The sequence below is a fragment of the Protopterus annectens genome, chromosome 6.part0, assembly GCF_019279795.1.
Source record: "Protopterus annectens isolate FY-2018-M chromosome 6.part0, PAN1.0, whole genome shotgun sequence".
NCBI lineage: Eukaryota > Metazoa > Chordata > Ceratodontiformes > Protopteridae > Protopterus > Protopterus annectens.
The window spans coordinates 108,151,342-108,174,318 of record NC_056737.1 but is presented as its reverse complement, the minus strand read 5'-3'; the positions used below and the strand labels follow the sequence as shown (position 1 = coordinate 108,174,318).

At 39.3% G+C, this 22,977-nt stretch overlaps 1 long non-coding RNA gene across 1 annotated transcript in view; it reads left to right on the top strand.

Annotated features, from left to right (window-relative positions):
• Positions 1-20,605, top strand: part of LOC122804184 — a 390,427-nt gene extending 369,822 nt beyond the window's left edge. Inside the window, exon 2 of the long non-coding RNA XR_006365197.1 lies at positions 20,574-20,605. This is a non-coding gene — a long non-coding RNA (uncharacterized LOC122804184). The remainder of the gene's footprint in view (positions 1-20,573) is intronic.
• The last annotated feature ends 2,372 nt before the right edge of the window (positions 20,606-22,977 follow it).

Genomic DNA, 22,977 nt, shown 5'->3' with positions numbered 1-22,977 from the left:
CATTACCATAACCAAATTGTTCTACCCACTTCAACTCTTTTTAGTCTCCTTGTCTTAGTTGCTTCTAGTATCAACTTTGGCTGCTGGCCTTCTCAGTCCCATCACATTATTTTGGTGGCCTGTTCATAGATGTTGGAAGACTAAGTGACTTCATGAGAACAAAATTCACCATTTAGGTGAAGTAGTCATGCTAGGTCCTGTAGCAGCTTCATTACTTTGTTACCTCTGGTGCACACATCCTTGATGTAGGCTGGTCTTACATTGCATTCAGTGTTTTTTTGAGTATTCAGTCTGTTTCTCTCTGCATAATGTTTCCTAGGACCAGGCTGATGGCACTAGCCACACTAATTCCTTGGTCATTACCAAGTCTGAGTATCCAGGTTTGAAACCCACAGTGACATTAATTCTTCTATTTCCCTTCTGCAAGCCCTTTGCAGTGGGGAAGCTCAGACACTTTGGGACTGGCCAGATATCCCATGCAACTTATCTTTAAAAAAATCTTTCTCTTCTGAAGAAAGACTAGTCTGAGATTATGGTCTTGTGTGAAGTAAACTGCATCAGGAAGAGTGGATAATCAGGTGGCACACTCACCTCTGATGCTGGGATAAGGCTGTGAGTTCTGTGCCCATGCCAACCACTTGATTCCTGTTCCAGTACTGGTACTGTAATGTGCCTAGCAGTGCTGCTGTATCCCTGAGGTGCCATTTGTCATGAGAGGTTAAATCAAAGCCCGGTCTACCTCAGTGGCTGGCAGCTCAGGCAGACATAAGGTCCATTGAGCAGAGAAAGGGGAATTTTCCTGGTGCACCAAATGTCCCCTAATTAGTATGAATGCCAAAAAGTCAATAAAACTGTTGTAAGATCAACTGCATAAAATCTGTACTTCAAACATTACTGGTTCTCTAGTCGGGTAGTTTTGGTGTTTAATATTCTACATTATTCTGAGTATTTATGTACAAAAGATAATGTATGTAAATAACCAATATTTTGGGCTTCAGAAAATGTCTACCGTGTGTAGAAGCCTTTAATTTTGGAATTTCTTGGGAAGACTGGAAAAATGGAGAAAAATATTGTGTTTCAATATTGCAACATTTTGGAGCATGGTATGGGGAATGAGTGTTGAGTTTGAAAATCTTTTTCATCTCTGTGAAATGTTTTTAGAATTTGAGTATACAATACAAATCAGCTTAAGATTGTTGTGGGACTCAAACTACTCAACAAAAATGCTTCCAAGATAAACATATCCTATTTTTTTCAAAACAAACTGACAAAATATATACAGTTCACCCCTTGTTAATGGATTCAAGGAGCAGTACCCAAAACTTAAAGGGTAGTACCAAAAAGCTATGGTCAACACATACATTATTGTTATGTAGGGTACAAAATGAGACATTTGAAAGAAATGACACAAGGGGCCTATTTGGAGTACAGAAAGTGAGCTCCCCTGTGAAAAAGGGAAAAGGTGTAGTTGCACTTCATGAAGAATGCAGCCAAGGAGTAGGTTTATTGTCTGTTGAGTAGTAAGTTATATTACTTATGCGAGTGATAACTTTACATAGTGGTGTCTTTGCACATATTATACTGATGGTCTGTGTGTTTTTGTGAGACACACAAACCTTGCACATAAACTGAGGCAGTAACATTTCTTAGAAAGTTTTCAGAACATTCTGTATATACTAAGCAAGCAATAATGCCCAACAGGGTGTGTGTTGATGTGAAAAGTCCACCGAGTGATGTTATGAAGCCCGACACTGCAGGCAGAGGGCCCCTACACCCCTAGAAGGGGGTTAATTATACATTAACACACACCTTGGAGAGCATTATTGTGCTTGGAGAATGAGCTGTCTAAAATTGTTTTTTTTTTTTTTTTTTTTTTTTTTTTTTACGTAAAAGTACTACATTTTTTTGTATATATTTTTGATGTAAAAGCTAGTTCCTCCTCCTCCTGTTTCAAACTTGCTGTAGTATATGTTAATGGTGTTGGAGAAAGCATTTTACATCCAAAATATAACACTTGAAAAAATAAATGCCTGGGTATTTTTTGTCTCTTACTTGTAAAGCATTTGGTTTGTTGCCAGTCGTTGGAGATTGAGGTTACTAAATAATGGTATACATTTGAGCTTCAGACTATTATTTTCTTCAGAAAAAATAGTAGTGCTAGTATGAAATAAGCAAGTTTGTAATTTTATAAGAGCAGTAATTAAAATCTGTTCCTATTTTTGAGCCTTTGTTCCCCCTTTTATCTTAGGCTTTATTCAGATTTCTTCAGCTGGAAGGTCCAGAAGTACACAGATGTCATTACTGTCTCTCTCACGCACACCTCCGTTTCAGAAAATGAATGCTAACACCTATCCTAATAATCCAGTAAATATGTTCCTATTTTGAGCCTTTGTCCTCCATTTATTTAGGTTTATCCCGATATTTTGAGCTAAGAGTCGGAGAATACATTTCAACTATCCAGATTTCTGCAGAATGTCTATAGATTTTGGTTTGAGTGTTTGGTCCCATCCTCAAAATCTATAGTTTTCTGGCAAATCAATGGGGACTGAAGTCATTAAATCATGACAGATATTTGAGTTTCAGACTTCATATCCTTCTGATAATACATGCTAATGGGAAAGCTGTTCTAGCAACTTTCTAAGTTTATAAGAGCAATATTTAAAAGCTGTCCGTATTTTTTGTGCCAAGAGGTTGAGATATGGTCAACAGGTACGCAAACCTCTTAACTGATGCTTTTGCTGTCAGAGATCGCTGCCACTCTTCACACAGTCTGTTCTGCTTTCATGCACACATTCACTCACTCACACACACACACTTTTTTTCGGTTTCATTTATTTTATACTCGCTAAACAGCAAAAGCACTACTTAGCGAGTTTAAGATAACTGCTTGATCAGTCTCATCGTACATGCATACATTCACACACTGACAAACACATACACACTTGATTTTAATTTTTTTTCTTTATTTTACACTTGCTAAACAGCAAAACTGCTGCTTAGAGAATGTAAAATAATGCTTGCCGTTAAGTTTAATCTCCAATTGCCATGGCAGGTTGATATCCTCCCATGAAGCGGTGGACTTGGTTTTCAGCAGGCATTACTTGTACATTAATACCCTGCTGGAGAATGTTCCTTCTCCAATCAGGGTGCTGATGTACAATTTGCCCATCCTGTAACCCAAACTAATTTACTTTATATGCAGATGTTAGAGATACCTGCCAGTCTGTTTCTCATACTTTGTTCCTGGATTATTGATTTTGCTTATACAAATGCAGCATCTGCTTTTGCGTAGCAAAGGGCAATGGTTTTCTTTGCAACCCCTCCACTTTTTTTGCCAAATCTGGAACCTTATTCCTGGCTATTAAGCTGGGATGTTCCTTTTTTCTCTGAAGTGCAGTAGAAATTTATTTAAAATAACTAAGTCTTAAAACATGCAACTGCCAACGTGCATATAGTATGTGGAAACTGTGCTAAGTCTGTTGTAAGTCATGTTGAAACAGGAACTTGGGAGCTGAAAGTGAAGCATTAAACTTAAAACGTTTTAAGAGGAACATTAAATTTCATTAGTGCTATATGGTCAGGTAGTAACATTATCAAGTTTATTTTTCATGGCATATTAATTCTGATTGCTATAATCAGTGGGTCTATGAATGCTGAAATGTTTCTTCATGGTAGAAGGAAGCATATAAACATAAGCTGTGTTTTACTCTATTAATTTAACGTGCAGTGTATTAATTGAACTTGCTTTTTCTCTGAGGTTTATTTGGTACACGTTTGCTGCTGTTTATGCAGTTGGAATAAATGTTAAATGCAGCAACAAACCTGGGCACTGCAGATTTTTGATCTTCAGTTGAGATGCTCATGAACTTCTGTTTTCATTCCCTCATATTTTAATCAGTAATTTTTGCAAATGCCTACAAGTGTACTGCTCATTCATTTATAAGCTAATTTGGCATGAGCTGCAGATGTTTTCAGCACTGGATTCCATGCAGTTTATACTGCTGCAGATGTACATTTTGACTACAAAGACTCCGAAAATGTATAACTAAATTAAAAAGAGCTCTCGGCCACTACCTATTTTGTGATTATTTAAGTAAAAGGGGTGTGGGGATGGCAGGACATTTGTATGGGATGGATGAAAATGTCTAAATGTGGAAACTGCTGAAATTAGAAAAACTAAGAATGGGTAAACAAACCAGGAAAAATTACTTGGGGAAGCTTATAAAAAAAGTCGTGTTACATAATGCAGATCAAGTGGTATATCTATGTGGTTGACTGTGCGTGTTAGAAATTGAGAAAAGCTGAGATGCACCGGATATGATTATACAAGCCACTTGAAGAGATGAAATGCAAATCTAGCATTATACTTTCAGCTTCAGATAAAGAACTGAGTGCAGCTAGTAGTCTGAATGCCAGAAAGGAGCTGATCAAGTAGTCAGAGGCAGTTTTTCGCTCCTGCAAAGAGATGTGGGCTTTTAAACAGCCTTTTAACCCCATAATGGAAACTAGTTCTGCAGTATGCAGCCAGTAATGTCACAGGTTTTCAGTAAGTGTTTGCAGTATGGCTTAAAAATGTTGACTAAGATGTTTCCCATTTTGACTTCACTGCATTGGGTAGGGGGGACTAATGGGAGTAAATGTACATGAGCTTCCTTAGTGTCATACAGTGACAAGTCCTGTCATCTGATCTTTAATGGGGAATTGAGGGGTACATTATAGGCCCTTGAGATCTCACTTGCTGATATCTAGGGTAGTATGCTTTTCTCTATGCAATCTGTTTCTGGTCCGTATTTTTCATCATCCTTTACATTCCTGTTTGCCGCCCACTAAGTGCAACATGTCCAGTACAAATGCTCATTTAGTCCCACAAGCTAAGTTATAGTGCTTCACTTGTCCCCCCAAGCACACATTCTCTGGACCGTTTAGCATTTGAATCCAGGGAAAAGACCAAAAAGTGACCCTGATCAACTTTTTCCTGCTTTTTCAGATAAGGGTAGTGATTATTAGGGAGCTGGAATTTGACCTATGGCTTAGACTCTGGAGCTAGGGATTAACAGATTACTAGTTGTGCAGTATGGTCAGTGCTGTTATTCCCAAAAGCACCCTGGCTGTTTTCTCTTTGCAGATCTTACGAGAATGCCTATGTCGCACTGTGTGTGTGAGTGATGGCCCCCCTCTTCCAGGCACTGGCTAGGTCCCACCTTAAGAACTGTGAGCAGTTATGGAGGGCATATCCAGATGCTGAAAGAGTCCAGAGTAAAGTGATAGAAAGATGTATGGAAAGAGAGATTCTGAGCAGATATTAATGGATTAGAAATAATGGGGGTTATGTCAAGGGGATGCAAAGGATTATCTTCAGCAGGAAGCATAGAGAGGAAAGGATGAGACACTAGCAGAAACCTCTGAAAGTTCTTCATGAAGAGGATTGTAAATCTATGGAATGGGCTGCTAGAATGGTTCATTAGCAGGGAATGTAGGGATTCATTCAGCAGGGCACAGGATGAGAGGAAAAAGCTGACTAGAAGGAAGGCATGCAGAGTAGGTGAAGTGTTTGTCAGGTAAAGGACAAACTAGATAAGAATGTTGCCTGTTATGCAGTGAAACAAGCCTAATATAACACAGGGCTGCTTGATAAGCAAACATATTTTCACATAGTCCTTACATTGCTTTGTGTGTCTGAACAGTCTCTGTTCTGTGGATTGGTCGTCCTGCAGCAGTTGTCATGTTTCCATTGATTTTTTTTTTTTGATTTTCAAGTCTGGATTCTCCCTTCTGGGGGGAGGGGGTGATACAGAAGTATCATACTGCGGCTTAGTAACCAGCTACGATGACTTGTGGCTCGGTAAATTTCCTTAAGATGTTCCTTTAGGAGGCCCAGGCAAGTGACCAAGACTTCAGAAGTCACCTAAACCCCACCAGGCAGTCCAGAGTACCCCCCAGTTATACAGAAAGGCTCATGAACTGTTCTGCCTTCACCTTGCTAGATGCTGCTGAAATGTTAGTAGCTGGTAGAACAGACAAATCCCCCAGCCTTGCACCATTGAAAATGCCTCTGCTATGTAATGTACATACTCTAAACTCCATAGCTTTTCCATTTTTTGTACATTCATTGGTGCTGTGAAAACCTTGCACTTTATTTTTTTTATGCTAAGTACACACAAGAATGCGCACACACTCTTCTCTCTGTCTATAAAAAATGTAGATTAATAAAGAATGCTCACAGACGCACATGCAGACATACATTCTGTATACAGATGGTTGGAGACCGAGTTTTGATTCCCTTGTTAACTGTGCATTCCTGGTTAGATATGAGAGCTGGAAGATGGGTCCCTACCCATGACTGATGGTCTTTGAGGTGTCAGTTTCACTTGGCATATTTGGACATCAAGAAATTGCTAAAAATGTGATTTTTGCATACCCACACACATTGTCCCCCTTTTTAAACCAGATTTGTTCCTCCAAACTAAAACACTAGCATCCTGACATTCCTATAGGATAAACTCCATATGTGCTCCTCTGTAAATGTAGCTAGCAGTGCTTATTTCAATTCCTGCTCAGTCTCCCTTCCAGCAATTTGTGTAATTAACGGGACCTTAGATGCATGTATTGCGAGTAAGACCACCAGTTGTCATAATGCCTTTTAAGTTGCTGTGCATTTTGCTCTCTTGTTTGTCAGCAGTTGAAAATGTTGCAGAAACTGTAGACATTAGCTTTTATCTTATTTAGCAGCCGATTTATTGGTTTGAACATTTCAGCATTTATTTCAGCATACATAATGGTGCATTATGTGAAGTATAATTTATGGCTTAAATATACAAGGTATTGCAGTGCTACAAATTGTTTTATTTTCCTGCTTTTTTGAATTTGTAGTTCTAAAGAATATGTTGCGACAGACATCGACAGGTTGCATTAATGTAAATACAAGTACAACAACAAGGGAAGACTACAGGCCTAATTGATCTTGTATTGAACTGTCGAGTAGTTTGTGTTATCCCAAGATGAGCCAGGATGGCTGTAAATTAATTAGGTTTGTTGTGTAGTGTGCATGGCAATTACCAGCCATTATTTAATGTCAGAAATGCTTAAGTGTCATGAGTCTTATACTGAGAGTTTTATTTTGATTTATTTTATGTATGTATTTACTTTTATTTTATGTAAGTATTTCTTTAAATAAAAAGGTCTGCAGTTGCAGTAAGGAACTTTCAATTAAGTTGATTTTCCAAAAGGTTTTAGTTTTCATGCATGTTTGTCTTTAGTGAGCTTCCAGCTTTTGTAAAGTCATGATTTTATTTATGTTTTAAGGTCACGGGCAAACTTGGTGACTGCCAGCATTGCAAATGACATTTATTGGTAAAACAGGGTATTTTATTAAACAAGTAATTGTCTGACTCCAAGATCCTTTCTACTTGCTGACGTAGATGTATCACACTTGAGCTTACCTTCAGAATGTCTTACTAACTTTGGTTGCTGGCTTAAGAAATAGTGTAGAACCCTTTTCTGTCTTCCAGAAAATGGTAGTCTGTCTGTCCAATAATGCATGTTAAACTGCAGTTCATTATGGTGAGTACTATAATCTTTAAGAAACTGTGATCTACTTTTGGACACTGGAGTGTGATAAAACATGTAGCCAAGATGAAATGTAAATGTTTATTCTCACTATCTTGCCCTTGAAGTCGCACATTTATTACTAATCTGTCGCACATTTAGTACTAATTTGTTGCACATTTATTACTAATCTGCCTGCAGCAAAGTTACTACACTGCACAACTAAATACATACAGAAGCCCTCGTAAATGGCACCAACTTACAATAGACCCCAGAAATTACATTTTGGGGGAAGAACTTTTTCTCCCCTCTGCATTAAACCTTACCCAGTGCGCCACATCCATCACCTGGCACCTGGTCTTACTTCCAGGGCCTAACACCCCATACATGTTCTGATAGGGCTTGGGCTGGCATGGATCTTAAGGGCATCATTGTTTTGCTGTCAACATCTGCTGGAGGATTCCTTTATGACCTACCCTGTTGCTCCCCCACCCATGTAACTCTTGTGGTTGCATCCAGTGGGGATGTGACATTTTGCCCTACCTCCAGAATGACTTAGCCAGGTTTGCATCTTATCCACCCTTTAGGCCACTCCTCCAAGTAGTAAAGTTTCCAGCCTCTACCAGAGAATGTCATAGGAGTTGCCACTAGAATCATTGTTGTTAAACTTGGGGTAGCCATCTAACCATCCTCCCACTGAGCCCAATATCTTCCCCTTACCTATTACCTGACTTACCCTTTAAAAGCTTCTTTCACTGATTGATTCTTCTATTGCTTCTTTCCTTCTCTTGTCTCTACCCGCTCCGTTCGCCCTGTGGGCTCACTCCGCTCCCCTACCCTACCCCCTATTCCCACCCACCCCCAAGGGGCCCTAGACTTGTACCTCATAGCCACACCCTCTTTCCAACACCAACCAATAAAACAAATCTATCAATCTCACCTACTGCACACACCCTTCCCCCACAAAACCAAACACAAACTCAGACTTAAAGCAACATAACCTTCTCGTATATCTTTAATTCACTTCTTATCAGTTCTACCTATTTTTCTTTTAATTCCCATTATCTCACCAAGCATTATGCTCACATTAGCTAAATATACTACTACCAAAGCTCTTCTCTTTTCTAGTCTCATATTTTTTCTCACCTCATCTTATCTCTTAACCTCACTTACACATCAAACTTGTTCTCACCTTCACTATCCTTATAAACAAGCAACCATTCAACCACCTAATACCCATCACCAGCACATAAATATAACTTCCACACCAAGCTACCTTAATTCGAAGTACCACAGACTAGCCCATATTAAATATAATTATACAATAACCAGGAAAGTTCTATAATCAGTAGTACACAAAATCCTTTACTTAGACTGAAAAGGCTATCCTTAAAAGATGGAGATATCCACCCTAATCCAGGCCCAGCCAATGTCTATACCTCCAGCTCTCAAACTCCACATCCCACCACCTCACTGTCCCCTACCAAACTTCCCAACACACTCCTAGTTGCCCATCTCAATATCCGAAGCTTAAATAATAAAGTGGCCAACCTCCATGCACTCCTGGATATATATTCCTTTGACATCCTCTGCCTAACTGAAACATGGTTGAAACCTGGGACCCATGATAATGAAATAACACCTCCAGGCTATAATATACTGAGATGTGACCACAACAGAAGAAAGGGTGGAGGAGTAGCAATCCTATTCAAAGAAGGCCTAGTAATCACCTCTTCACCCTCCAACCCTCCTTTGGAAAATAATGCTGAAATACTCATTTCTAAAATACAGATCAATTCTAACAAATCCATAAACATTATCTGTGTCTATTTACCTCCTGGGAATAACATCACTACACTAGAGAATATACTTTGCTGGGGCAAATCATCCTTCCCTCAAGAAACAATAATAGTAGGAAACTTCAATATTGATTGGAAGAACATCAATACTGACCATCCTACTTCCCATATTAACCTTCATGTTTTCTCTCAAACTATTACCACCCCCACTAGAATTAACAAACCAAATAAAAAAAGAGACCATCTTAGACTGGATTCTTATAAATAACTTTCAACAAACTTATAAAGTAGGGACCCTCCCAGATGATGTAAGTGACCATTTTCTCACCTACATAATTAGGGAAAAAACTGATATTACCCAACCCACTATATTCTGCTCAATTCGGAGCAACAAATAATTTAACGTGCAGCTATTCCAAAATGAACTTACTGCTTGTAATTGGTCTCCCCTAAGAACACTACTACTTGAAGATGCTGTTAAATACTTCAACTCTAAATTCCTAACTATCCTAGACCACCATGCACCTAAGCGTACCATTCAAATTAGATCAAAACCAGCTCTTTGGCTATCTAAAGAAACCAGGCAAAAAATCTTACTTGGAAACAAAACTTGGGATAGGTGGTGAACTACCAAACTTACAGCAGACCAACAAATTTTTAAACAGCTGAGAAACTCAACAAAAAAAGCAATACTCTCAGATAAAAAAACTTCTACTATAAAATATAATCCACAGAAGGATTCATGAACCCTGGGCACTCCAGTACACCAAGTCCAACGGACACTAATCTCAAAACCCCAAGCAAAATTGCCAATACTTTTAACTCATTCTTTACTGAGACCATACAATCCCTGGCCAGTCAACTATCCCTTGACAACTCTAGCTTTCTTATTCCCAATAATAGCCCTATTACCAATTTGAAATTACAACCCATCTCTACCAAATTTATCCTCAAACTCATCCAAAAACTGAAGCCTTGTGCTCCTTCTGCTGATCAGATCTCAGCTGAATATTTGCAAAAAGCAGCTACAGCTGTAGCCTATCCCACATCAATTCTTATAAATAGAACCATAAATGAAGCAACCATCCCAGACATATGGAAAATTTCTCACATCATTCCTGTACATAAAGGAAGTAACTCAAACGATTACTCCAGCTACCGACCAATAGCTTTATTATCCCCATTAGCTAAAATCATGGAAAAAGGCATTCATCACCAGCTACTGAACCATTTAATTCAGCATAACTTACTAACCAATACCCAACATGGTTTTAGACCATTCCACAGCACCACTACTGCCCTTCTTTCCTTCACTGACTCTTATCAACAGAAACCGCAACAATAATACCCTCTCCTCAGTTCTCTTCTTAGATCTTTCAAAAGCTTTTGACATGGTGAACACCCTTTACTTTTAAATATACTAAAGTCACTTTCTTTTGACTCGCTGGCTATGCAATGGTTCTCCTCCTACCTCAGCAATAGGCAGAAAGCAGTGCTCTGGGAAAATAATCTATCATCCCTCCTACCTGTCACCTTGGGTGTCCCCCAGGGATCAATTCTAGGCCCGCTACTTTTCTCCATTTTTATAAATGATCTGCATTTAGCTATTCCACAAGCTACTTGCATACAATATGCAGATGATTCTACACTCATCTGTACAGCTAAATCTTCTTCTGAACTACAATCCATAACTCAGAAGGTGTTTAACACAGTAGAGTCATGGTTTTTAAAGTGCTGTCTCCTCTTGAATCCCAAAAAAAAACAAACTCTTCTCTCCTACCCGCGAGTCTACACCACTTGACTTCTCAGTCATCTCTAATAATGGTATCCTCATTTCACCAGAATCCTACACTAAACTCCTTGGAATTACAATAGATAACCTTAACTTTGACATTCACATTAACAGCACTGTAAAAAAAGTTAATAGAAGACTGGGCTCCCTATATAGGATTACACCCTTCCTCACCTCTACAACTATAACTACTATTGCCCAATCTCTTCTAATCTCCATGCTGTTCTATGCCTCACCAATCTACACTAACCTAACTAAAAGCAATTTGCTCAAACTAGCAAGCTCCTATAACAACATCGCCCGATTTGTCTCTGGTAACCCCTTCAGAACCCATCACTGTCACAATCTAAAAACAACTTGGCTGGCTTGAACAACTGAATCGGCTTCAGTTTAACCAACTTACCATAGCCCATAAGATCCTCTATGATCCAAACAAAACTCCAATTCTCTCCAACCTTATAATCCCTATAAAAATCTCAATACCTTACGCTCTTTGAATAAACTATTAGTTAGCATAAACATGTCCAACAACTTGGCAGGTGACTCACTCTTTTCGAACACAGTTGGCAAAAACTGGAACCTTCTACCTAGTGAGCTTACATTACTTCCTTCCCTACACCTCTTCAAACAAAAACTCAAATTACACCTTAAAACACACTGGCTATGCCCTTGTAGTAACCCTGACTAGATTTTCACCTCTGTTTATAACACTTCCTTGTGTATAACACTTCCTTGTTTATATACTAATCAAGATATGATTGTTTAGCTGAAACGAAAAGTTAACCATAAAACTACTGTAACATCTAAGTATTTTTCTCATCTGAAAAGTCACGTCCAATTTTCTGTTTTTTGTAATTTTATGTACAACATAACATATTTGATTTAATTGCTATTTACTATTTTACTGTTATTTACTACCTAGTTAAGTACTATTTGTAAGCTAATTTATGGTAATCTTTAACCTTGTTATAACTGTGGTTAGTTTTGAGCTTTTCTCCCCGGGCCTCTACTGAAAATGGACATATATCCAGTTAGACTAGCCCGGTCAACAAATGTAAAATAAAATAAAAATAAATAGTCAGACAGGAACCAGGAAGTTAGAATATGATATTCCACTTCTACAAGTGGTGAGGCCAGTCTTGAGAGGAGTCTTTCTCAGGGATTGGTCTTGGGACTTCTTTTTGACATTTACTTCTCTGAAATCAAGACCAATGTCAAGGGCCTCCGGCTGACCAAATTGGCAGATGATTATAAATTTAAGAGCAGTCCTAGAATCTCCCCCTCCGCACACTAATGTTCTCCAGAAATGGCTGATGCAAATACCTTGTGTCCAAGCCACGGACTAAACCTAAATGCCAAGAAATGCATAATTGTATCATTCTGGAAGACATCCACCCCTAGTAACTATCATATTGACAACACAACCCCAAGAGTCAACCCACTAGTCAGGGACTTGAGGACATGTGTAGACAGTAATCTAGCTTTTCACATGTCTACAGTAGCGAGGAAGTCATTCTGTGTTATGCAACCTGTAAACAAAGGTACGGCATCTCTACGTCCAAAGATTTAATTGTTGCACTGTATTCAGCATCCTTCAGACCTCTCATTGAGTATAATGCCCCTTTTGGTATGTATCTAACAAAGCACATCCAACAGCTGGAATGTTAATAGAGGTTCCTCACTAAAAGAATACAGGACCTAAGTAACATGTCCTGTACATATGGTTTCAGAGCCCTATCCCTGTATAGTGTCTCCTACAGGCTGTTGAGGGAAGATTTTTGCCTGACATATAAGGCATTGTTAGACCCCACCCTGATGGACCTTCTGCATGTCCACAAAACCAACATTACCAGAATTATCCATGCTAAAGACTTAAATCTTTACCTGTGATATAAATAGGACCTGCTGGAGAGACGGGTATTTATCCTAGAGATTACCCCATCTCTGGAACAGGCTCTCCATCCGTGTGAAGCAGAGTTGCCTCCTAACCCAATTCAAGTGCAATTTGGACAACTGGATGGGGACAGGAAATTCATCCTTGGTTTGGCACCTGTGTCTCTAATGAACACAGGTAACCTGTAAATCATCTCCAGGCCTGTGCTTGTAAATGTTTCCCCTCCCAAGGCCTTACCTACACTTATCTAGGGTAGCAGAAGTTGTTGGAGATTTGGGATGTATGGCTAGACTTAAAAAGGCCCGTGTGGTCATTGGCCTAGTACACACCTATGAATTTATGAACCTATTCTGTTTTTATTCTCTTGTAAATATATACATATGAACTCTTGTCATTTTGTTGCTGGTACTAAATCAGTCTATCATTTGCATGTATTAACTGTTTTTTTATTCATGTAAATGAATACTGTATTGTTAGTGTTTCATGTCCTTTGAGTTGAACCTGTAATTGGTCAGTCTGTGATCACTGCTGTGCAAATATAAATATTTTTTTATTTTTTTATTTAAATAAAATCAAATAAAACAAACTTAAAGTTTCTGTTACAGTTTTGAAATTTTATAAAGGTGCACATTGAAGTCCTTAGCCTTTTAAAAAAGTCCTGTTTGTTTAGCTTCAGATCTGAGCTATATTAATTGAATACTTCTGCAGATAAGAAAATATTTTTCCTGGAAAATGCATGACAGGTTATCAGCCAAATTTTAAATTAAATCTGTGCAGGATGCCTTAGATCTACTTTTCTGGCCAACTTATTACATTACCTTGTACACAGTACTGGCTGAGATGATTATACGTTTGGGTGGCCCCTTTGGCTGTATGTTTGGTAAGAACCTGTGAACCTACAGTACTGTACTGTTGCATGAGCTTTTCCCAAATCCTGCTCACATCTGTGAATCATGGACGTTGACAGCATTTGCAAATGATGACAGAGGTGACACTACCTGAAATCCATCTGCACTCTTCTCCAGTTCTGGTCTCTAGAATTGGTGTTAAATGTATTGTATAATTTTGTTAATCAATTTTTTTTTACCTCTGTGCACTGAATTTTTGTACAGCTACAATAACCACCATTAAAGAAGTGTCATAATAAAGACTTGCTATGTGTATACCCCTTGAAGCATTTTGACATGTTTGTATGTTTTTAGCATGGGCTTCCTTCCCAGTTTAGTCATTAGATTGTGGGAGATTTGCAGTCTCCATCAGCAATCCTGTTTTCGTCAGATGTTTTGTGCTAGCAATGGCTGAGAGGCTTAGTTTTGTGTGTTGTACAACATGATGGATTTTATGTAAAATGTTTAAATCATGAGTTCATAAACAGCAGCATTTAAAACAGGTACTTTGTATGATTTTCTAATCTTGCAATAGTTAAATGTGGTTTCATACTGACCACGTTGAAAAACCACAGCACAATGTGGTGTTTAGTGCCAATAAGAAGTAAAATTCAGTTTGTGCCATGCTATTCGCCTTTTAAACTTTTGGAGTTTTTGCGGCACACTTACTTGAGGCTGTACTTTTCTTGTGTCTTAGTTTCTTACGGATAATGATATTGTTTGAAACTCGTAGTAGAGTATTTTTTTTTCCATTAATCCAGCTATAAAGGCTGAAAGCTTACAATTTGTTTCACCAGAATTTGGTTTGACACTGTATGGCATATAAAGAAAAATATTAACTCATTTTTTTGTCAGGATTGCATCACATTTATGCCGAGGTAAAAAATGTTGAACATTTGCAGTTAAAAAAAAAATTGAAAATTGCAAAAAAAAAAAGTTGTTTGACTAATGTGCTACAGTGACTGAACCATTTTGAGAGCAAGCTCTACTTGAAAAGAAATCAGGATCAAAGTGGAAATTCAGTTTGTATCGTGCAGTGCTTTAATGTTTTCTACTGCTTGTCACTTTAAACAGCTCTGACATTTTGTACCATTTACTGCTCTGTTTCTGTAGTTTGTCTGTTAGAGGATCTAGAAGGGGCATATTAACAAACTGCTGCATAAAATATGGTTGCAGGAATAAATGTTCTGTTTTGTATATGCTGCCATAAAGTTAAATTAATTTTGTAGTAGTATTCAACACTGAAATGGATTTAAATTAATTTTCTGTTACAGTGAGTGGATTATTTTGGTCAGAGCTTGTAGATTCCCTTCCAGTTTGGGACAGAATTGTGTTAGTCTAAAATCCTAAAGTAGTGAATGTAAATGACTTTGTTACAAGGGAAGTCTGCTGAAACGAAAAAATAAGACCAAAACCAAACTGAATAAAGAAGTAAAATCCAGGACACAACAGGTAGATGCAAATTCTTCTCTTTATATTCTCACAAAATACAACAGATGAGCGCTTTCGTCTAATGACTAGACTTCATCAGATAGAAGCACTGGTACCAGAAACACTTTTATACATAAAGTCTTAATTGACAAATACATTTAATTAAAATTTAAAGTGATACACATCCTCACTATAAAATTTTCCTATAAACTAACAAAACGTGTTTGTAATTTAAATGAATTTGAACCCATTAGTTCAATAGTGTGAATTATAAAATAATTTTTAAGAAATGTGGTAAAACTATTTACACACTTTCAGCTTTTTTGTGTAATACCGATCTTACACTAACGTAGTCATTAAGACCAGGTGGAGAGTTGGATTTTAATCTAAGCTGCCACAACAGTTCCCTATATGATAGAGCATTTTTTCTCCCCCCCTCCCCCCTCAAAAAATCTTTTTTAACTAAATCAATTTTACCAAATTTAAATCCTACAAATGAGGAACAAAGTAAACCGTGCTTATACAGAGCATTCGTTTCCTTGTGGGTCCTAATGTCGTATAAAAGTTCATAAATGCGATCCTTAAATGTCCTTTCAGTTTTTCCTATATAGTATGCGTTACATGCAGTGCTAATGGGTTCAAATTCATTTAAATTACAAACACGTTTGTTAGTTTATAGGAAAATTTTATAGTGAGGATGTGTATCACTTTAAATTTTAATTAAATGTATTTGTCAATTAAGACTTTATGTATAAAAGTGTTTCTGGTACCAGTGCTTCTATCTGATGAAGTCTTGTCATTAGACAAAAGCGCTCATCTGTTGTATTTTGTGAGAATACAAGGGAAGTCTGCATCAACTTAAGAAAAATATGTTGTGTTTTGCACAGTGCCTTGCAATGACACCTGAACACCAGTGAGTGTTGCTTTTTATAGCTGTACTGCTACTAGGCTGTTTTTGTAGTACTGTACACCACAGAAAGCTGCAATTTTTCAGTGGCCTGTTTTACTTAACATTAGATAACCCTGTTGCATAGTGATGTAAAGTGGGCTGTTCTCAGCACTGCTTGGGCAAAGGGAAGAGCTAAATTTGCAGATACACATTGCATTTTTAGCTAAACTTGTATGCTGCGCCTTAAACAGTCCAGCACTAGACAGTATACAAGTATAGATGGTAGACTGCATTTGTCAGCTGACCTCTGTATATCTTTGCTCAGATTAAGTAGCCATGTAGGAAAACTGGCACTTATGGACCATTGCCCCCCCCCCCCCAACTTTATCCCATTTGATTATTTGCATTATCATTTCTATACCAAGCTGAAATATGGTTTGGTGCTGTAGCTATTTGTGGTCCAAGTGATAAAACGATGACTGTGATATCTTTATAGGTTCATAGGTTCATACTAGGCTATCTGCCCTAGGGCATTTATTAACCTAGCCAGAGTGTGTTTGGCTTTCGCCACCCATTTTAAATTAATTTTGCTATGCCCTTTTTCGAGGTTAGTATACTGTGCCTCTGTCTAACAGTGACACAGAAGTGATACCCGGGGTAAACCTATGATCCCCCATCCACTCATCAAGATTCCTCTTGAAGAGGGTCAGTGAGGGACTCTGCCTAACCTGGACTGGGATTTTATTCCAGAGTGAAGGGAGCCTCTGGGTTATGAATCTGTCCCTCCAGCATGTCCTATTTATTTCAGTGCTGAGGTTCAAGTCTCTCGAGCACATAGCTCGATGGGATTTGGATTTTCTGAGGTGCAGCATGTCCATTAATTCCGGGTTGGACATGGCTTTATACGTCAGGCACAGATCGCCTCTGAGCAAGCGGTATGCCACTGAGTAGAGCTGGAGTTTCTTTAACTGGGCAGCATATGGCATCTGTGTGAGCCCTTTGATCCTCTTGGTGAGGTTCTTTTGGGGTCTTTCCAGTTGCTACAGGTGTCTGGTAAGGTACATCCCAAAAGGGGCATTGTACTCAATTATGGGCCTGATGAGGGATGAGTAAAGAGGCACGATGACCTCCCCTGATCTAGATGTGAATCCCTTCATGATTAGATGGGCTATATAAAATGTTTTTCTAACCACTTTGGCCACGTGGTTGTCAAATGAGAGATTGCTATCAACTTGGGTCCCCAGGTCCCTAATTACTTCTTCCGTACTTAATGGATTACCACCTATGTGGTAATTTGTGGGCACTTTGTTTTTGCCAAAGGGGATGACTATACACTTCTTGGCATTTAGCTTGAGGCCATGACTCTGGCACCAGTTGTCTGTTTCTATGAGGCCCTTTTGGAGGATGCTTGTGTCGGCTGGAGAGTCGATTATAGTGCCCAGTTTGCAGTCATCTGCGAACTTGGTCAGCCACAGTCCTTCCGTGTTGGCCTGTACCTCCGAGAAATATATACCGAACAGGAGAGGTCCCAGGACTGAGCCTTGTGAGATGCCACTTGTAACTGGTTTGGAGTATGACATGGCTCCAGCAATTCTAACCATGTGGGTTCTGTCCTTGAGCCAGTTTGCAACCAATCCAGTGACATAGGGGTTTATATTTAAGCTGGTGAGCTTATCTATAATGCCCGAGTGGGGTATTGTATCGAAGGCTTTTGCGTGGTCCAGGTAGGCTTTGTGGACCACCTTCCCCTCATCAATGGCCTTGGTAACTTCAAAGAAATCAACCAGGTTTAAGAGGCAGGATCTGCCCTTAAAGCCGAACTGGGTAGGATCCAGTGTCTATAGGTCCCCAATATCTTTTTTTTATGAGGTCCATGATGATTCTTTCCATAGCTTTGCAGACCAAGTTAGTCAGGCTTATGGGGCAATAGTTTCCAGGATCCATTGAGGCACCACCTTTGTGGAGAGGGACCACTGTTGCTGTACACCACTCTTTGGGTACATATCCTGTGGTAAGGCTGAGATTGAACAGTAGTTTTATGTTTGGGTTTAGCTTTTCTTGGAGTTCATGTAGGACACAGCCCGGGACACCGTCTGGTCCCATTGATGTTGTGTTTTTTGCTTTGGAGAGGGCGTCTCTTACCTGAGCATCTGAGATGTCAGGGGGGCAGCACTCTGCTGGGATAAATATTTGCCCTTTTGGTGGGGAGGGGGGGGGAGTTTGCACTGAACCTGTCAGCTAGGATGTTGGCAATGTCTGTGGGTTCGGTGTATTTTTTGTCATTTTGGACCAATTCTGAGCATATCTGGGAATTCCCACCCAGGTTCCTAACATAACTAAAGAAAGCCTTGTGATTATCCTTAGTGTCCTGTGCAATTTTTCTCTTGAAGCTGGCCTTAGACGATTTCATGAGTGCCCGTAGTTTTTTGCTAACACTGATCAGAGATTCCTTCCCTTTTTGGGATTTTGCTCTATCATGTAGTAGCTTCCTCCTTCTATTGTATAGTTTGTTTATGGCTGGGGTCCACCAGACAGGACGTCTGCCTTTGGAGGATTGGGTCTTGGTTTTATTTGGGATTGCATGATCCATGCATTCCTGAAGGTGTTCATAGAATGCATTTATAAAGGATTCTGCGGTCTGGGCCGTTTTTTCCACAGGCCCGAGGGCTTTGAAGGATTCCACCTCGGTTTTGAGGAGTGTGAAACTTGCTGTAGAGAAGTTTTTCACTGGTTTTCTGGGCAGGGGGTGGGGTCGGAATGTGAATATCCAGTGAGATTAGTTTATGGTCTGATCTTACCAGTGAGGGATACACTTCTGGTCTGGTGCATAGAGTCCCCATGTTGGTGATGATCAGGTCCAGTATGTTTTCCCCTCTTGTGGGAGTGGTAACAAGTTGTTCCATAGCGTTTGAGTTTATAAATTCTAGGAACCTTTGAGCTAGGGTGTTGGAGCTAGAGTAATGCTCCCAGTCTATATTTGGGTAGTTGAAGTCGCCCAATATAATGGTGTTTTTATTGTACAGGTGTGTAGATGTCTTCAGTGCATGGAGTTTCCTAATTTTTAGCCCCTTTTAATTTCTCTCTTCTATGTGGAGGAAGAATTCATGCCTTATATAATGAGTAAAAGGCAGAGCGAGAATTTGAGAGCTTTTTTAATTTGCTGGTGTGTGTGTGTGTGTGTGTGTGTGTGTGTGTGTGTGTGTCTGTGTGTGTGTCTCTGTGTGTGTGTCTCTGTGTGTGTGTGTCTCTGTGTGTGTGTGTCTCTGTGTGTGTGTGTCTCTGTGTGTGTGTCTCTCTGTGTGTGTGTCTCTCTGTGTGTGTGTCTGTGTCTGTGCGGGCTCGTGCATGAGAGGAGTATAATTCTTTACTGGGTTATACAACCACTCAGTCTTTTGAAGAAACACCCACATAGAAAACAAATGAGAATTGTTCTTTTGTCTTAGTAGCTACACTAGAAAGTAACGGAACAATGCTAAACAGAGTATGTTAATGTTTAAACCATTTTTTTAATAAAGACAGTACCCTAAACAGCTTTGAAAATACTGACTTTAAATGATAGAGGGTAGTTGACCAGGCTGCCAGAGATGACAGATGACCACACAGAGCTGGTAAAGAATTCTGTGGAGGCTGTCCAGTGCTGCAAGAAGGCATAGACACACACCACCTTGTGGCACTTTTTTCCTTACTTCTAAAGATTTTGTTGAACAGAAGCGATTGCAGTGGGTATTACTTCCATGCTGTGATAATTTGTTAGTTGTTAAAATGAGCCTGACAGATTGTGTTATGTATGGTTCCTCAAAGCTAGAATGAAATACTGGTGCTTTGCAGAGTGCAGCATTACAAAGTATTAACAATTAACGAGCCCACACAGGGATTTTCGTCAGGTCATTATTGCCTGCACAACCTTTCAATCTCTCTGAACTTAGTTAAGCTTAACTGGATGTTTTTAGGTACATCCCTTCTGTATTTAGAATTCTCTGGAAGGGCTTGACTATTGTAGACTTGTTCTATTCCCATGTGAGAAGAAGAGAATAACAGTGACATGCATGCACAGTAAGCCTTTATGCTCTTTCAGCATTCCTTCATTTTAAACTAAAATCCTATACTGAGAGAATCTTTGCAAAATCACCTTTGCTAATCCATTAGAAATGATATTTAGCTGCTCATACACTATCTAGTAATGCCAGTTACACGACAGTTTCACTTGTCTGATATGCCCACTGCAGTTTTACAATCCACTTCCTCTTACAGCTACGTTAATGGTTGTTTCAAGTTTTTTGGGGCATAGTGGCATGATTCAAACAGTAAACTTTTTCTTTAAAAATCCTCCTTTTAGGAAAACCAGTGGACTTCGGAATCACTTGATTACAAAATGAGCACCAAGTCTGCTATCAACAAGGAGATATTTGCACCACATGATGAGAGGATGCTGGTTGCTGTTCAGGTGAAGCGGAGAACAAGAAAAAAGATTCCATTTTTGGCCACTGGTGGTCAGGGAGAGTACTTGACATTCATCTGCTTGTCAGGTATTGTGATTTCCTTTACACTGCCATCTTTGTGTCGTTCTTTCTGAAAATACAGTCTTAAATATGATTTGTTGTTTGGAGATGTAACAATCTTAGCTTTAAAACCAAAAATGGACAAGTAGATGGGATTTGACTTTTGCCTTAATGCATAATGTAAGGCAAAGGTGCTGTTTTGTTTATATATAGGTAAGAATCTGTTTTCATAGCTATCTTTTGATCAGGATTCCGTAACACAAGTTTTAGGGCCTAATCAGGATACATATGAATTATTTCCAGATTTAACCAAAGTGAGGAAATACTCGTTTAATAAGATGTGTGATGTTGCAGCTAACAGAAGGCTGCTTTTGTCATAGTAAATGCTTATCAATTTTGTACTAGAGAATGAATATTCATTTTGAGGGAAGACGTTCTTTCTGGACTTCATGTATTGCCTGTGATAATCAGATGAGCGTTTTTTATACAAGCACATTGTACAGTATGAACAATAGGTTTGGAAACTGTAGACTTTAAAGACTTGTGGTATCATCATTGCTTTTTCTTACACCCCATCCCATTCTGTGGTGACAACTGGAATTAAAGATGTATTCTGCAGCATCAGCTGAATGGTTTGGAAGGACAGATATATCTTAAATGGTACAACTAATCTGCGACAGACTCCTCATCCACGTAAAACATTCAAGTACAACTTGAATCTATGGATGGGAAACAGAAAATTTACACCAGGACTGCCCCGTGTTAGTAATGGACAGAGTCTGCTCCTTAATGCTTTATCCCATGCATGGACCAGATATGATCCCAGCTGTTCTCATTTTGTGTAATATATAATCATTGACCATGGAATGGATAAGGACAATTTCTAACTAAATGATGTAGGTTAATTCAAGCACAAAAGGGAAATTGTCTCCACTTAAACTGACCCACAAGGGCAGCTAACCTGGTACTTACTTGTCGTCTATACAATTAAAGGTGTCCGAAGTGTATGTAGCACATACATTGGAGACAGAATATCATATTCAGTGTAGTTCATTTACAATAAAGTGTGAAAGGTAAAACAAATACAAGTGTGCCATTGCTGTTTGAAAAGTCTTAGTTGTACAGTTCTGGTTTCACTTCCACTAAAAGTTCAAAGTAATCCCAGACAAAGTTTAGATAATCCTTTAAGTACATGGGTTGCTCCATGACCTTTTCCTGTAAACTATGGTACCTTCCAAGAGTCTGTACTCATTGGCTTGGTACTTCCTCTCTAACAGCAGACATCTATTGTAATCAACTTTTTGGAAGATAAACACCAGACTCCCTAATTTTGGCCATAACGCCTCTTTGACAGAGAGGTAAATGTTTCTGCCATGTTCTAAGCTCTTCCTTTTAACTACATAGGTTCATAGGTAGTTACTAGGCTATCGGCCCAAGGGCCTACGTAAGCCTAGCCAACAAAGTTCCATGGCTTACGCCACCCAAGAAAGTTATTTTCCTGTGCCACTGTCGAGCAGAGACACAAAAGTGATCCCCGGGATGTATTTCCTATTTCCCATCCACTCATCAAGATGCTTGACATAGATGGGTAGCTTGTTCTAGAGTATAGGAAGTCCCTGGAACAGGAATCTATCCCTCCGTGTCCTGTTTACTGTGGTGACAAGGTTTAGGTCCCTAGAGCGTGTAGCTCGGAGGGAATGGGATTTCTTTAGGTGTAGCATGTCCAACAGCTCTGGGTTTGACATAGCTTTATATGTTAGGCAGAGATCACCTCGAGTAGGTGATATGCTATGGAGTAAAGCTGGAGTTTTTTGAGACCATCAGTGTAGGGCATTTGTTTGAGGCCAGTAATCCTTTTTGTGAGGTACTTCTGTGGCCTTTTCAGCTGCTGCAGATGCCTTGTGAGGTACATTCCAAAAGGGGCATTGTACTCTCTAATGGGTCTGAGTGTTGAGTAGAGGGGAGCAATGACCTCTTTTTTTCCTGGATGAGAACCGTTTTATGATGAGGTGTGCCACGTAGAAGGACTTACTGACTATTGTGGTGATGTGACTATCAAAGGAGAGACTACTGTCCACCTGGGTCCCAAGGTCTCTTATCATGCATTCGGTGTTAAGTAGATTGCTGCCTATGTTGGTAGTTCATGGTACAGAGTTTTTACCAAAAGGGATGACACTGCACTTTTTGGCATTGAGCTTGAGGCCATGGCTCTGACACCAGGCATCTGTCTCAGTGAGGCCC